The sequence below is a fragment of the Triticum dicoccoides genome, chromosome 4A, assembly GCF_002162155.2.
Source record: "Triticum dicoccoides isolate Atlit2015 ecotype Zavitan chromosome 4A, WEW_v2.0, whole genome shotgun sequence".
NCBI classification, from domain to species: domain Eukaryota; kingdom Viridiplantae; phylum Streptophyta; class Magnoliopsida; order Poales; family Poaceae; genus Triticum; species Triticum dicoccoides.
This window is the reverse complement of record NC_041386.1, coordinates 264,283,005-264,298,531: the sequence shown is the minus strand read 5'-3', so window position 1 is coordinate 264,298,531 and position 15,527 is coordinate 264,283,005.

Here is a 15,527-nt window from a genome sequence, read left to right as displayed (position 1 = left end):
GGGATATCTTGGCATTTGTGTGTGTGTTGAAGAAAGATGATATCCTCATTCATTGATCCTCGTGATCAGTTGCAGGCGCTATTGTCCTATCGAATCTTTGATTTGAGCATGGGCTATCGTCAAATCAAATCAGAACCAACGATGTTCATAATATTGTCTTACTCGTGGATGTTTCCTCGAGCATACACCATTATATCTTTCGGGTCTGACCAATGCTATCACCGTGTTCACATAATTATTGGAATTCCATTTTATTTTGGAAATCCCAATGAATTGTTGTTGAGCCCATCAGCAACATTTTTACCTTCTCCATGATTTATGATGAACATCCACCTAGTGTTGGAAACTTGTGTAATCATTTTCTTTGTGTCTTGTTCATGAAGTATATGTTTGGATGAAAGAAGAGACTTCCTCTAATTCACGTGCACTTGGTGTAAGTTGCCGTCGTGACTTTGAGAAAGTTGTTTTGCCTCCTCTGGAATCATCCCAAGTCAGTCATGTATGTGCGAAGTATTCTATGGTTTGATAGGTTTGGCCACCTCCATTCCATACGTAATTCCTAGCACACCAAGCCACTCATTGATTTATTCAAGATAAAGGAGTCTATTCTAAGGTTATCACTTTAGACTTCCGTGCGGAGACTTCGATATCATTAATGATGGTTCCCTACCAGAACTCGGTAGTATTTTTTTGTAAGGCTACCATGTGATCATGCTTGTCTGGGACAACATGTTCACATGGGTGTAGTAGAACCAGCTCAGGTTTTGGGGCTTGCTATCGTAGTTCATTTCCCGAGATTCTCGCAACGCCATCTCGTCGATTTGTGTTGCAAACTTTCATTTTTCTCTCTAGACTTGATGAGTCTGGAATATCCTGACACCAACCAGATCTAAATCTCAGGCAGATATGATGGTTGGAAAGTGTCCCAAGAACTATAATATTGGTCTCTCTGTAACCCGGCAAAGTGGATGTCGTGGTCACCACATCCAGTCGGAAGACCTATTATTGTAGTATCTTGATTGAGGAAGTTGGCCACCTCCCCATAAGGATCTCATAGGATATACTCCAGCAGTTGGTCCTTATGGATTCTTGTGTTCCCGAAGTCCGACCTTTTACTTGATGCCCTAGAGAACAAATCATACCAATAAGTGGGTTACGCTAGCACATCAAGGAGAACATTAGATTCGGAGTGCTAAATGTCTCTCGGTCGATCATCCAGAATCTTTTTCCTTGGCCTCGTTAAGGTGAAATCTGTGAAGGTGTTAGCTTCCTTTGCATCTGCATCGTCCATCACCATTCATCATGGTAGTATGTTGTGTTGTCAGGATCCTTAACAAGGATATTTGTAAAACCTTGATTAATATGGAAATGCTCAAGTTCTTGAGAGCACGCGCAAGCACTAGGTTTTATTGTTGGCATTAATTGGGATTTGCTCCCAGTTTCCTCAGTTATGTTATAACCTTTTGAAACAGTGGACTCACTCTCTACTGTTGGGTTTCTCCCCAGTTACTAGAATCATTCCCAACATTTGCATTTTATTCCCATCTTGCACCGCCATTGTGCCATCCTACCACGGATTCCACCCATTTCTGATGATAAGCAAAATCATCCCTTGTGTTGTCTTCAACAAGGTAATCCACATCATCCATACTAGTCCAGGTATGCCATTCTACCGAACTCCTCCAAACGATCGCTCGAGATTTGCCTTAGGCTGGTATAGAGAGTCTCAATGATCTCTATATCAAAAGTAATTCTTTTTGCCACTTAAGGTAATAATTCTATGAGTCATTTTTCCTGAGGTTCCCCGTTATGGTATCATGGCAACTGAAATCCTCGCTACGTTGACAACCATTCACCACGTTCTTAAGTGTGGAATTGTTGTCTACCTAGTGAACCTCCATCATTTGTTTCACTCCATCCCTCTAGATGTATACTTCGTGTCTTAGCTCAAGAGATGTTCTAACGTCTCACTCCATGAGTTGATCTTGAGTGCTTGATCTTCGAGGAGATCATTTCCTGTAGAGTTTCCTTCTGTCATCATCGTGTTGGGTGAAGATCTCGAAAGCAAGGACGTCATGATCAATATGAAGCAATGAATCAACATCTCCAAGAAGGGCAATTGGATCATGAAGATCATGTTAGCCTTGTGTCCCCTCAGTCTTCTTACCCTATGCTTGAATCTCAGGACAGGATTCTTGTTTAGTGGGGGTGAGTTGTCACATCCCTAGTTCTGGTCTGCCTAGTGCTAGCATCTGGTGTTGCATCATGTTTACATCTCCCAGAAATTTGAAATGGGGATGACAGAAACCCCCAACACCACTTAAACCAACTAGGGTTTACTAAAATTATTTTCAATGAACCTGAAATGCCCTTCTAAAATGTGCATCATCTTTGCCTTGGTCTAGGACATCTGACAAAAATGGTGCACCATTTTCTAGGACACATAAAGTCACTGGATTAAATCATAATCTATTTGCATTTGCGCACTGAAATACTATAAAATATTTTAAATTTCCAAATAATCATAAACTAAAATGTTTACTATTGGAAATATTACAAACAGTGGGCATGAGAAGTTTCATGATTTTTCAGCTAGTTTTAGTATTTTTAATAAAGCTCTAAAGTTTCAGAAGAAATAGAAAACTGAAACAAAAGGAAAAGAGAGCTTACCTGCAACTTTACCTGACTTGCCTGCCTGGCCCAACTCCTGTTTTGGCCCAGCTCACAGGGGCAACACCGTCTTCTTCCTCCTGCCAGGAGGAGAAGCAGCTGCGTGCATGCATGCGCGCGTCTGATGACGCCACCTCCTGCTCCAGCGCGCAGCCCCGGCTCTTCCAGCCACACCAGTGAGATGCCCAGACCCCCCCGGATCCTTCCACCCCTCTCAGCGCTCTCTCTCCCCTTGCATTGACCCCTCTCTCTCACCCACCCGAGTGCGGCCGTCGCCACCATCACCGACCACCGCGGGCACCAGTCTCCCCACGACCAGCCAACTACTCCACGAGCTCTGCCTCGCTGCCGCACACCTCTACGTCGGAACCCATGAGGCCGGAGACCCTGTGAAGCCTCTATCGTCGTCATCTTCCACGCCTCTGTCCGGCGATCGCCGTCGCCGATTCACCGGAGCCCCCGCGTCCTCGAGCTAGCTGAGCACTCCATCAACCTTGCCGTGAGCCCCTCTTCTTTCCGCCTCACCTCACTCTCTCGCGGTCATCCCCTAGCTAGCCTACCCGTCGGACCCGAGAGGTCCGCCACCATGGCTCCTCATTGTCGTGGCTAGGGCCACCGCAGCTCACTTTCGAGCGTGGAGCCGTGCTCCGTAGCTCACCAGGAGCACATAGCACACTCATGCATTCCCTAGTGCACTGCAATGCCGAACCCGTCGTTGCCCGAGCTCCGGCTGCCACCGCGGTGTTCGTCATCGGCGTTTCCCGCCACCCCAGGCCCGTAAACCATCACCGTTCCATGCGCCACTTCACCAGCGTCCCGAAGAACCCAACCGCATGCCGAATGGTGCACCGGAGCGGTTTTCCGAAGCCCCTGGCCGCCACTGACCTCGCCGGCGGCTTAACGCTGGCGGGTTTGACCCCGCTGACCCGTTTTGACCCCTGTGGATCAATGACAGGTGGGGCCAACCCCCTGCTAACTATAGCTTTGGATTAGTTTTTGGATAATTAACACTGCTATTTAATTGAGTCACTGACCTGTGGACCCCACTGTCAGGTTTGACTCTGGTCAGCCCAGTTGACCTGCTGATGCAGTGCTGGCACAATAAATATTTTCTGGATTATTTCTATTCTGGAAATGGCAGAAGATTAGCAAAACTTCTAAAATTCATAGAAAATCAACTGGATATCAGAATGAAATAATTTATATATGAAAAATGATCAAAAAACTACAATCTTTCCATCTGTACTAGCTTTATGCATGTCTAAGCAACTTAACCTTGCTGTTTAGTGAAAAACATGATAAGCCACTATTTAAATTCATAAGTTGAGTTTGGGATTGAACCATTGGTTCAAAATGACTCAAACCCAGCTGGTTGTAGTTGCATTATCCCAACACACTCATTTTGCCATGTCCTGACCATTCATCATATTGAGCATTGCATTGATTGTGTTTTTTCTTATTTGTCGGTAATTGTCCCCTCTCAGTCGACGTGGTTCCGACGATGAGTTCAATGACACCGATGAAGAGATATACTATCTTCAGAAGTGCCACATAAGCAAAACCCCCTTTTTCTTTCCAATACAAACCCACTCTCTCGCTTCTGCTCCCTTTTACTGCATTAGGACAACAACGATTGAACTGTTACATGCTGTGGTAGTTGAACCCCTTTCCTCTGCATGACCTGTCATTGCCACAATACATAGATGAAACCCACTAGCATGAGTAGGAGTTGTTTGAGCCCTGATGTGCCTAGTCATTCATGCTTATTTGTCATGCCTGCTACTGCTTAGAGTTGAGTCAGGTCTGATTCATCGGGAATGAATTGGAATGGTGATGAACATGACCTACTGTGTGTGAGCTAAGTGTGTGAACACGATTTGGTAAAGGTAGAGGTGAGAGGCCATGTAGGAGTACATGGTGGGTTGTCTCATTGAAACCGTCCTTAGGAACTAAGTTCTATGTTTGTGATCCATGAACAACTACTACCACGCGTTGGGCCAGAAACCAATGGACCCTCTCGACTTATTAACCACCTTGATCTCTATCCAGGAGTTGCAACTAGTTTCTGGCGTTTGTAGGATATGTGTTGGAGGCCGTGCATAGCGCTAACCCTAGGGGTGGGCTATGATGCGGTAGATACAGCATGGCACGGTGTACCGGGCGCCCATTTGGTGTCTCGGGAACCCTGCACACATCGTTAGGGGGTGTGAGCAAAACCTCGGCCGGATCTCCTCACGGATGGAACCCGAATAGGCGATAAACCTGGACTAGAGACTTGTGTGGTTAGTCAGGTCGTGGCCGACTCCCTCGCCAGGCTTCCACTTGAAGGTTGCCGAGATACACGACGTGTACATGGTGGTAAGTGGCGAGAGCATGTGTGAAGAAGTACACCCCTGCAAGGTTATAAATGATCTATTGGAATAGTCGTGTCTGCGGTAAAGGACTTCTGGGTTGCCTGTACAGTTCATAGACAAGTGAAAGTGGATACTCTAAAATGCGCAAGATAAGCGTCAGTGCTATGGATGGCGCTCTCGTAGGGAGACGGGAGCGGATCCATAGTGGTGTATTGATATAGTGAATATGTGGACTCGTGTGCGCCACCTCAAATGAGTTGCTTGTAGTAGTAGTTCAGGTTAGCCACTTAGTCAAAGATGGCTTGCTATAGTTAAACCCCACCATCCCTTTGTTGATACTGATGCATATGTAGTTACTTCTGATGTAAGTCTTGCTGGGTACATTTGTACTCACATTTTCTTAATTTATGTTTTTGTAGAGAGATTTCAGTCTCACTACTAGCTCTGTGTGGACTTCGACGTTTAGCTTGTTACCTCAGCTACGATCTTGTGCCCTCGGTAGGATCTTGTAGATAGTCAGGCTTCTCAGCCTTTTTCATTTGTAGTTGTCTGTACTCAGACAAGTTAAGCTTCCGCATGTGCTTGTTGCTTGTATGCTCTGTATGTGGGCTCATGAGACCATGTTTATATTACTTGGCTCCTCGGAGCCTAATGAATAAATACTTTGAGTTGTAGAGTTTTGTTGTGATGCCATGTTGTATTTGCACATATCGAGCATATTGTGTGTATGATTTAAAATGCTTGATATGTGTGGGATCCAACAACCTAGTTGTCAATCCTTGGTAGCCTCTCTTATGGGAAATGTAGTCTAGTGCTTCCATTGAGCCATGGTAGTCTGCTACAACCCAGTTTACCGGAGTCCTGTTAGCCCAGTTGCTACTGCTCCGGAACACTTAGACTGGCCGGCATGTGTCCTTCGATCCTGGGTCTGTCCCTTCAAGGAAATGTCACGCGGTGTCTTTTGGAGTCCTGCTATCCCAGTTGCTACAGCCCGAATTCACTCGGTGATGACCGACACGTTCGTTGCTGGGTCATGTATGCCTGTCCCTATAAGTTAGTGCCACTTTGGGTTCACGACTAGTCATGTCGTCCTAGGTTCTCAGTCATATGGATGCTAGCGACACTATCATATACATGAGCCAAAAGGCGCAAAGAGTCTCGGGCCAGGTAATTATGCACATAAATGCATTCAAAACTCTATTAATGCATAAAAATGTCCAAACTAACCCCGAAAAATCACATAAATTCACACAATCCTCCTGGTGTTCGATGTTGACACGAGAAAAAAATTTGGAAGCAATAAGAGGCAATAGATATCGTTTTGTCCCCAAAGGTGGGATGTTCCCTACCGAAAACCATCATGCTTGTTGTGAGAAGCTCCGGTTTGTTACAAGCATATACCCAAACTTGCCCCAAATGGAACAAAAATTTTACCACGGCATGTTGATGCCACTCCATGATAGCATGCCAAGTTTCATGAATTTCAGAAGGATTTTGGATTTACTAGAATTTAAAAACCAGGCATCTCAATGTTTTGCTAGCAATCAACGGTGCCCTGGTGTTTGAAATTCATTCCCATTTCTTGCATGGGTCCTAAGCATGCACCCAAGGACACATATTTGATTTTTCAACCAATTTATATGCACTGGAGATTGTACATGTAGTTCAAATTTGAATTATGCACCTGAAATGGCTAGAAAACCAATTTAGTGTATAAAATGTTCTAACGAACCCTGAATAATTCCAATTCTTTTACGACACACATATAGTTGCATGTTCACTCCAGATAAAAGGTCTAGAAATTCAAACACCATCCATTGCCACTGTGACCCCATAATGTAATTCAAATCAAGATGAAAAATCAAGTAGATCGCACACAGTTTATTATCAGCAACCGTGTGAGATGCAGCACAAAATATCCTGGAGCACTGTTGGTGTATAGTACGCCAATGTCTTACGCGAGAAGGTGAATCAGCTACAGTCCACAGTCGGCGTCTCAAGCACACTAGCTCGCTCCCCACATATCATTTCACTGTTCAATCATCGCCGGTGAAAGATGGGCATGTGGACCCGCATCGTGAGGGCAACTTCGAAAGCCCACTGGGGCAAGAGCGTAGCCGCAGCCACCATCCATCTTCTAACAAGGTGCATGAGCGAGGCCGCAATATGCGACCGGGCAGCAAAGGCAGCCCAAACAGCTGCTATTGCTTCTCAGGTGGCGGCAGCAACATCTGCCTCAGGGATAGCAACTGACGAGAGTGGCACAACAATTGTCCGTTCCGCAGCGGCGGCCTTAGCCCTGATTGAGGCCGCCCACGCCCAGCTCCTGGCGGTCACCGCACAAATTAAGTGAAGCTTCTCTGACAACAGTCAGCAACCCACGACCGAGAGCTGGCAATCACCGAGAGCGTTCGAGCAGCCGCCTGTTCCTCCGCCGCCTACCTTGTGATGACGGAGCCCATCCAAGCCCAGATCGCATCCGCCCACGCCAAGCTCGTGGCAGCCTTTTCCAAAGAGATGGAAGACGCTGATGCTGAGATGCTTGTCGAGTATGGTGCGATGGATGCCATGGAGCCCCTTCCCCAGGAGACCCTCGGGCGTGAGCTGGACATGGAGGCGGTGGCGGGGATCGACGAGCACCAGTCGTAGTAGTACTCTTTGTTTTCTTAATTAAGAGCGTCGGTCTTTAATTTGTTAGAGTAATGTTTAGGTCAGCTACCTTTGTTTAATTGCTGAACTTACTCGATTAAGAAGTGTAGGTGTGTTGTAGTCTCCTTTGTGTACCCAAATTATGCAATGACGTGGATGACCACTGTAACCATGGAAATTCGAACCAAAACTTTTGACATTCAAAATCATCACACACGAGTGAAGCTATCTGAATCGTTTGTGATGTCCACATATCGTACAAAGTTCTGAATAAGAGACCGTGTTTGACGACAATTTGCGTGCCAGTTTCTTGGCTGAAGGGATTCCAAATTTTCATCTTTCATGGAAATATCTACTTCCCCGCCCCTCCCCCTTACCAAAATCCACATTTCCCCTCTTTCCACCTTCCTTTCCAAGTTGAAACATTCAGTCCTTGCTTGCAGCACCGCCTCCTCATCGGCAACCCTCCATCATGGTGCTAAGCCTTGTCTATCTAGGCAGGTAATCCACACCCGACCCCCATCCTCCTCCTCCTTCCACATCCCACATGCCCCGACCGCAGGCGCGAGCGCGACACCTTCCACCCAAATCACCAACCCCTCCACCAAATAAGCGTTGCCCTAAGTCATGGTGCATGCAGTATAGCCAGGATCTCAAGGAGCATTTGGCAGTGGATGTAACACCCCAGATATGACTTTCCCAATTTGTACTCCAACTCTTGTCGTTTCCGGCTTTAAGTTATTTTATTTTCTCGGGTTCGGGTTTTTGTCTCCGTGTGTTGTTGTCGTTGTCATGCATCTCATATCATGTCATCATGTGCATTGCATTTGCATACGTGTTCATCTCATGCATTCGAGCATTTTCCCCGTTGTCCATTTTGCATTCCGGCGCTTCGTTCTCCTCCGGTGGTCATTTCTACCTTTCTTTCGTGTGTGGAGATTAAACATTTCCGGATTGGACCGAGACTTGCCAAGCGGCCTTGGTTTACTAGCGGTAGACCGCCTGTCAAGTTTCGTACCATTTGGACTTCGTTTGATGCTCCAACGGTTAACCGAGGGACCAAAAAGGCCTCGTGTGGGTTGCAACACCCCTCCAATTTGGCCCAAAACCCACCAAAACCCTCTCCATCATCTAGAGCGTTCGATCACGATCGCGTGGCCGAAAACCGCACCTCATTTGGACACTCCTAGCTCCCTCTATGCCTATAAATATCACCCCCTCCGAAATTCACGGGTCTCCCCTCCCCCCTAAACCCTAGATCCACTCCTCCGCGCGCCGGACAACGTCCGCCAGCGCCGGACGCGTCCGCTCCATCCCACCGCCGCCATGTGTTGAGCCGTGGTTCGCCCGCGCCCGCGCCCACATCACCGGCCCGGGGAGCCCAGGACGGGCCCTCCCGAGGCCCAACCGGCCGCACGCCGCCCCCGGCCTAGCGCCGCCCGCGCCTCGATCGCCGCCCTCCGCCGCCGCCTTACCGGCCAACCGCACCACCGTCGCCTCGCCGTCCGCCGCACCACCGCCTCCTCGCCGCGCCCAGAGCAGCTCCGCCTCGCCGCGCCTCCCCGACGTCCTCTCCGGCCTCCCTCGTCGTCCGGCAAGCCGTCGACCTCCTCCACGGCGACGTCTCCGGCGAAGCTCCGACGACCTCGATCCGCGCGCCCGGCCAGATCTGGATCTAGATCCAAAACACGGGTTGAGTTTTGCCCGAAACCCTAGCTTATATGCTCTTGTTCATTGCATCGTAACTTTGCATCCGTAACTCCGTTTTTGGCATATAGCATATCAAAATGTTCATCTCAGAGAGTACATCATTTCATTTCATTGCATCATTTTCATTTGAGTTCATATTGATGCTCGAAATGCTGTTGGAAGAGTGCTACTTGAGATATTTGTCAGATCTGCTGCTCCTTTTAGATATTTGTCAACTTTGCCATGATTATTGTGTGCATGATATGCCCATGAGCTCTACATATGTTTTGTTAAGGGTTTTGCCATCTTTCCAGAGGTGCAACCCATGTATTTTTGTGATGTGTGTGGTGACTAGCACAAGCTTGCCAAGTCCTTGACCAGTTTATCTCATATGGCCATATGTTCATGTTGTTTCCTAGTGATCCGTGCCTCTTTTGAGGATGATCAGTAAGTATGTTTTGTTAATATTGTAGTGCTCTATCCATCCATGTCTTTGTTTGCAATTATGGAGCACCCTATCTTGAGTCAATCGAGCTCTACTTTTGCTACTTCGTGAATCTGGGCAGATTGTCTACTTGTTAGCGATTTTGCCGATGATGTTGTAGTTGATCCGTGCATGCTATGCTATTGTTCTTGCCATGTCTAGCTTGATTTTTGTGTATTTTTGATGGGTGTATGCTTAGCTTATCATGACTTGCTCCATAGTGAGTGCATCGAGCTCGTAAACATGCCTACTTGATATCTGTTTCAGCATGCTCCAGTTTTCACTAAGTCTGAGAACTGATTATGTTTTTGCCATGTTCACATGCTTGCAATTGTATTTTCTGATCCCTTTTGGCTCAAGGCCACTAAGGGACTTTTGTTAAGCTCGTTGAGTAGCTCCATGCCATGCTTTACGTTGCCATGTTCAGGTCCTATAGCATGTAGTTTTGTTGCTACGAAGAGTGCTATATGATCTGAAATTCCAGACAAGTGTTAATTTCACAAAGTCTGAAATCTGTTCGTCAAATGCATTTTTTCCATGCTTGTTTGAACCTGTTAATGGATGAATTGGCCGTAGCTCAGTGCTAGACTTTTGTTAAGCATCTTGAATGCATCCCTGCCATGTATTTGGATGCCATGTTTGGGTGCTGTAGCTTGTTCATCCATTGCATTTAGATGGCTACTTGCTGTAAATCGCAGAATGTGGCCATATTTGAATTGCTTGCCATTTCCAAACCGTAACTCCGATTCCGACGTTCTTTATATTGTTTTCAAGCGATTTCATCTCATCTTTCCAGTGGCACATTTGGACTCCCAAGTTGAGGCCAGGTTCATGCATTCCCTGTCAAATCTTGCATATGCATCCCGCATCGCATCCCGCATAACATACCATCTTTGCATCATATTGTTTGATCCTTGCACGTGGTTGATTGTGTCCTTGTTGCTTCTTTGTCTTGTTTGGGTAGAGCCGGGAGACGAGTTCGCTAACGAGGAGCCCGTTGAGTTTGCTTTCGAGGATCCAGTCAACTCTGACAACTTTGCAGGCAAGATGATCATACCCTCGAAATCACTACTATCTTTGCTTTGCTAGATGCTTGCTCTTTTGCTATGCCAATGCTGCGATGCCTACCACTTGCTTTCAAGCCTCCCAAATTGCCATGTCAAACCTCTAACCCACCATGTCCTAGCAAACCGTTGATTGGCTATGTTACCGCTTTGCTCAGCCCCTCTTATAGCGTTGCTAGTTGCAGGTGAAGATTGGAGGCCGTTCCTTGTTGGAACTTTTATTTACTTGTTGGGATATCATTATATTACCATGTTATCTTAATGCATCTATACACTTGGTAAAGGGTGGAAGGCTCGGCCTCTCGCCTAGTGTTTTGTTCCACTCTTGCCGCCCTAGTTTCCGTCATATCGGTGTTATGTTCCCGGATTTTGCGTTCCTTACGCGGTTGGGTTATAATGGGAACCCCTTGATAGTTCGCCTTGATTAAAGCTTTTCCAGCAATGCCCAACCTTGTTTTTACCATTTGCCACCTAGCCTCTTTTTCCCTTGGGTTTCCGGAGCCCGAGGGTCATCTTATTTTAGCCCCCCCCGGGCCAGTGCTCCTCTGAGTGTTGGTCCAACCGAGCGATGTCCGGGGCTACCAGGGGCAACTCTGGGCTGGCCTACCCGACGTCTTGCTCATCCGGTGTGCCCTGAGAACGAGATATGTGCAGCTCCTATCGGGATTTGTCGGCACATCTGGGTGGTGTTGCTGGTCTTGCTTTAACCTGTCGAAGTGTCTTGAAGAACCGAGGTACCGAGTCTGATCAGAACGTCTCGGGAGGAGGTCTATTCCTTCGTTGACCGTGAGAGCTTGTCATGGGCTAAGTTGGGACTCCCTTGCAGGGATTTGAACTTTCGAAAGCCGTGCCCGCGGTTATGGGCAGATGGGAATTTGTTAATGTCCGGTTATAGATAACTTGAACCTTAATTTAATTAAAATGAATCAACCGTGTGAGTTACTGTGATGGCCTCTTCTCAGCGGAGTCCGGGAAGTGGACACGGTGTTGGAGTAATGTTTGCGCAAGTTGTCCTCTAGTTTCTCGTTCGCGCTTTGCCTCCTCTTCTCGCTCTCTTTTGCGAACAGGATAGCCACCATATATGCTAGTCGCTTGCTGCAGCTCCACTTATATTTACCTTGCCTTACCTATAAGCTTAAATAGTCTTGATTGCGAGGGTGCGAGATTGCTGAGTCCCTGTGGCTCACAGATTACTATTACACCAGATGCAGGGCCTGATGATTCCGCTCTAGGTGACGCGCTCGAGCTCTAGTGGGAGTTCGACGAGGACTCTCAATGTTACTATGTTTCCTTTCCTGACGATCAGTAGTGGTGCCCAGTTGGGGGTGATCGGGACCGTGTCGCATGTTGGGTTATCTTTTATTTTGGCGCCGTAGTCGGGCCATGAGTGTTTGGATGATGTAATGTTATTTATGTACCTTGATTGACGTGGCGAGTGTAAGCCAACTATGTTATCTCCCCTTTATTATTTATATTACATGGGATGTTGTGAAGATTACCTTACTTGCGACATATGCCTTCAATGCGATTATGCCTCTAAGTCATGCCTCGACATGTGGGAGATATAGTCGCATCGAGGGTGTTACAAGTTGGTAATCAGATCCTTCCCCGACCTTAGGAGCCCCATTGCTTGATCGTTATTAGCGGCCGAGTTGTGTCTAGAAAAAATGTTTTGAGTCATTTAGGAATTATATATCGGAGAGTTTAGGAATTCTTTTTACTTCCCAGTCTCCTCATCGCTCTGGTAAGGCATCCTGACGTAGAGTTTTGACTCTTCTCTTCTCAAATTTCACAAAAAAATTAGGATCACGCGGGTATCTTGGAATCGTTCCGATGGTTTTATGACGAGAACATTGTCTTGGTGCCTCCTGTCAGGGGTTTTGTGGAAGTGTCCCGGGGAGTTGAGCTCTAAGGTGTTGTCGTCATAATTTTATCGTTGCAGTTCTGGAATACCTGAGTCTAGTACGCCGACATCGAAAATCTCTTTTATGCAGTTCGTTGGTGAGATAACCTCGACGCCACCCAGTACTGGGGCGGGAGTTCGGGAGTATCGCCATAACTTGTATAACGGATGCTTTTCGAAGGTTGAGGTAGATGGTTTTCGAAGTTTTTCTCGGTTATGTGTTGAAGGATGGATACAGATGGATGTAGGATTTGCTAGATTTGGGTGAGATATTATGCTTCCCCTGTATCCCCAACACCTGATTGCATAACCGGAAAGGTTCGGGAGTTTCATAGGTGGGAATTCTTGTAGCTCTAGTTTCTTCTTCCACGGATATTTGGTCTGAGATTGGGATTTCTTACCGAGTATTCGTTCTTGATCCGTACCTTGTTGATTTATTTCTCTACCTTAATTCTAAGTGGCTTCTCAATTTATGGATATGTTACCATTTCAAGAGGAATGCATTCGTTCATTTTGTTCGGATGTGAAGACTATATGTTGCAATTTTCATTCCGTTGGATTCAGCTTCAATATTTCTCTATCAATGTGCTAATGGATGTCAACCTCTTCAGGATGGCTCCTCCAACACGCACGACTCCGAATCCTGATCCACCACCACCTCCACCTCCTCCGGAGGCATGGCAAGCTGTGATGGCCGCAACCAATGCAAACACACAGTTGATCATGCAAATTCTCCAAGAGTGCAATCAAGGCAACCAAGGGAACCAAGGCAACAATCAGAATCACTCTGCTACACTCAACCAGTTCCTTGCTAACGGGCCAAAGACTTTCAGCAATTGTGTTGAGGCAACCGATGCTGACGATTGGCTTGTGGATCTATGCAAGCATTTCGAGTGCAGTAACGTCAGGCCTGAGGACTTCGTCAAGTTCGCTTCCTTCCAACTCAAAGATCAAGCTGCAGAATGGTTCCAGCAGTACAAGGATTCCAGAGGTGGACGTGTTATCACTTGGGATGAATTCCGTCAAGATTTCAGAGCTCACCATATCCCTCAGAGCGTGGTTGAAAGCAAGCGTGAGGAATTCCGCAACCTGAAGCAAGGCTCTTTGTCTGTCTATGACTACAACAAGTTGTTTCAGAAGCTCGCCCGCTTTGCCAAGCAGGACGTACCTGATGAGAAGAGCATGATATACTAGTTCAGGGGTGGTCTCAGAGAAGAAATTCAGCTAGCTCTTGTTCTCTTTGAGCCTTTGAGGTACGATGAGTTCTACAACATGGCATTGAAGCAAGAGGCCGCTCAACTGAGGTGTGATGCTTCCAAGAAGCGAGTCAGAGATGTTACTCCTTCTTCCTCTACTCAAGTGGCCAAGAAGCAGAAGTATTGGCTTCCTCCTCCTCCGTTTCATCAGCCGTATCAGCAGAAGAGCAAAGGTGGCAGTGGATCTTCCCACCCACCCAACCCTGGCTTTCAGAACAAGACTTCGTCTCAAGCTCCAAGATCGAGTGCTCCGTATCACCGTCCGCTTTTAGAGGTCACATGCAACAAGTGCCAACAGAAGGGTCACTATGCCAACAAGTGTTTCAACCAGAGGCGTCTTCATCCTCCTCCTCCTGTGAGATCGGCAAGTACAACTGTGGTCAAGCATAACCCCAAGTACGCCAAGGTCAATATGGTGAATGCAGCTCAGGCAGAGGATTCATCAGATGTCATCATGGGTAACCTTCCTGTTAATGATGTTCCCGCAAAAGTTCTTTTTGACACTGGTGCATCGCATTGTTTTGTCTCGAGACCTTTTGCATCTAAGCATGGGCGGTTTTCTCAAGTTATGCATAAGCCATTAGCAGTTGTCTCTCCGGGCAGATGTTTGCTCGCTAACTACAAGGTTTCGGATATTTCTATCTCGATGGGTGATTTCAAGTTTCTGGCTTCTCCAATGATCCTTGGTAACTCGGATATTGATCTTATTCTCGGGATGGATTGGCTTTCTAAGCACAAGGCTCAGCTTGATTGTGTAGCAAGGCAAATTCAATTGACTCATTCGTCTAAGGATGTAATTGTCTTTGCCGCTCGGGATAATACCATCCATCTGTTTTCTCTCAATGAGAAGGGTGAACTGGATGCCATCTCGCAAATTCCAGTCGTTTGCGAATATCAAGACGTCTTTCCAGAAGAGCTTCCAGGAATGCCTCCGCACCGGCCAGTTGAATTCGTTATTGATCTTGAGCTCGGCACGGAACCAGTGTGCAAGCGTCCTTACAAGCTCGGACCTGAAGAGTTGAAGGAGCTGAAGAAGCAACTCGATATTCAAGAGAAAATGGGTCTCATCCGGCCTAGTTCTTCTCCGTGGGGTTGTGGTATTTTTTTGTGAAGAAGAAGGATGGAACGAACCGACTTTGTATTCATTACCGTCCATTGAACAAGAAGACCATCAAGAACAAATACCCACTTCCCAACATCAACGAGCTATTTGAACAACTCAAAGGTGCCCAAGTATTCTCCAAGCTTGATCTCCGTATGGGTTATCATCAGATTCGTATCCGTGAGCAAGATATTCCCAAGACGGCTTTCGGGACAAGCTATGGTTCATATGAATACACTGTCATGTCTTTTGGCCTCGTCAACGCTCCTCCGACGTTCTCTCGCATGATGAACTTCATCTTCAACGCCTACACCAATGACTTCGTTTTGGTCTATCTCGACGACATTCTAGTTTTC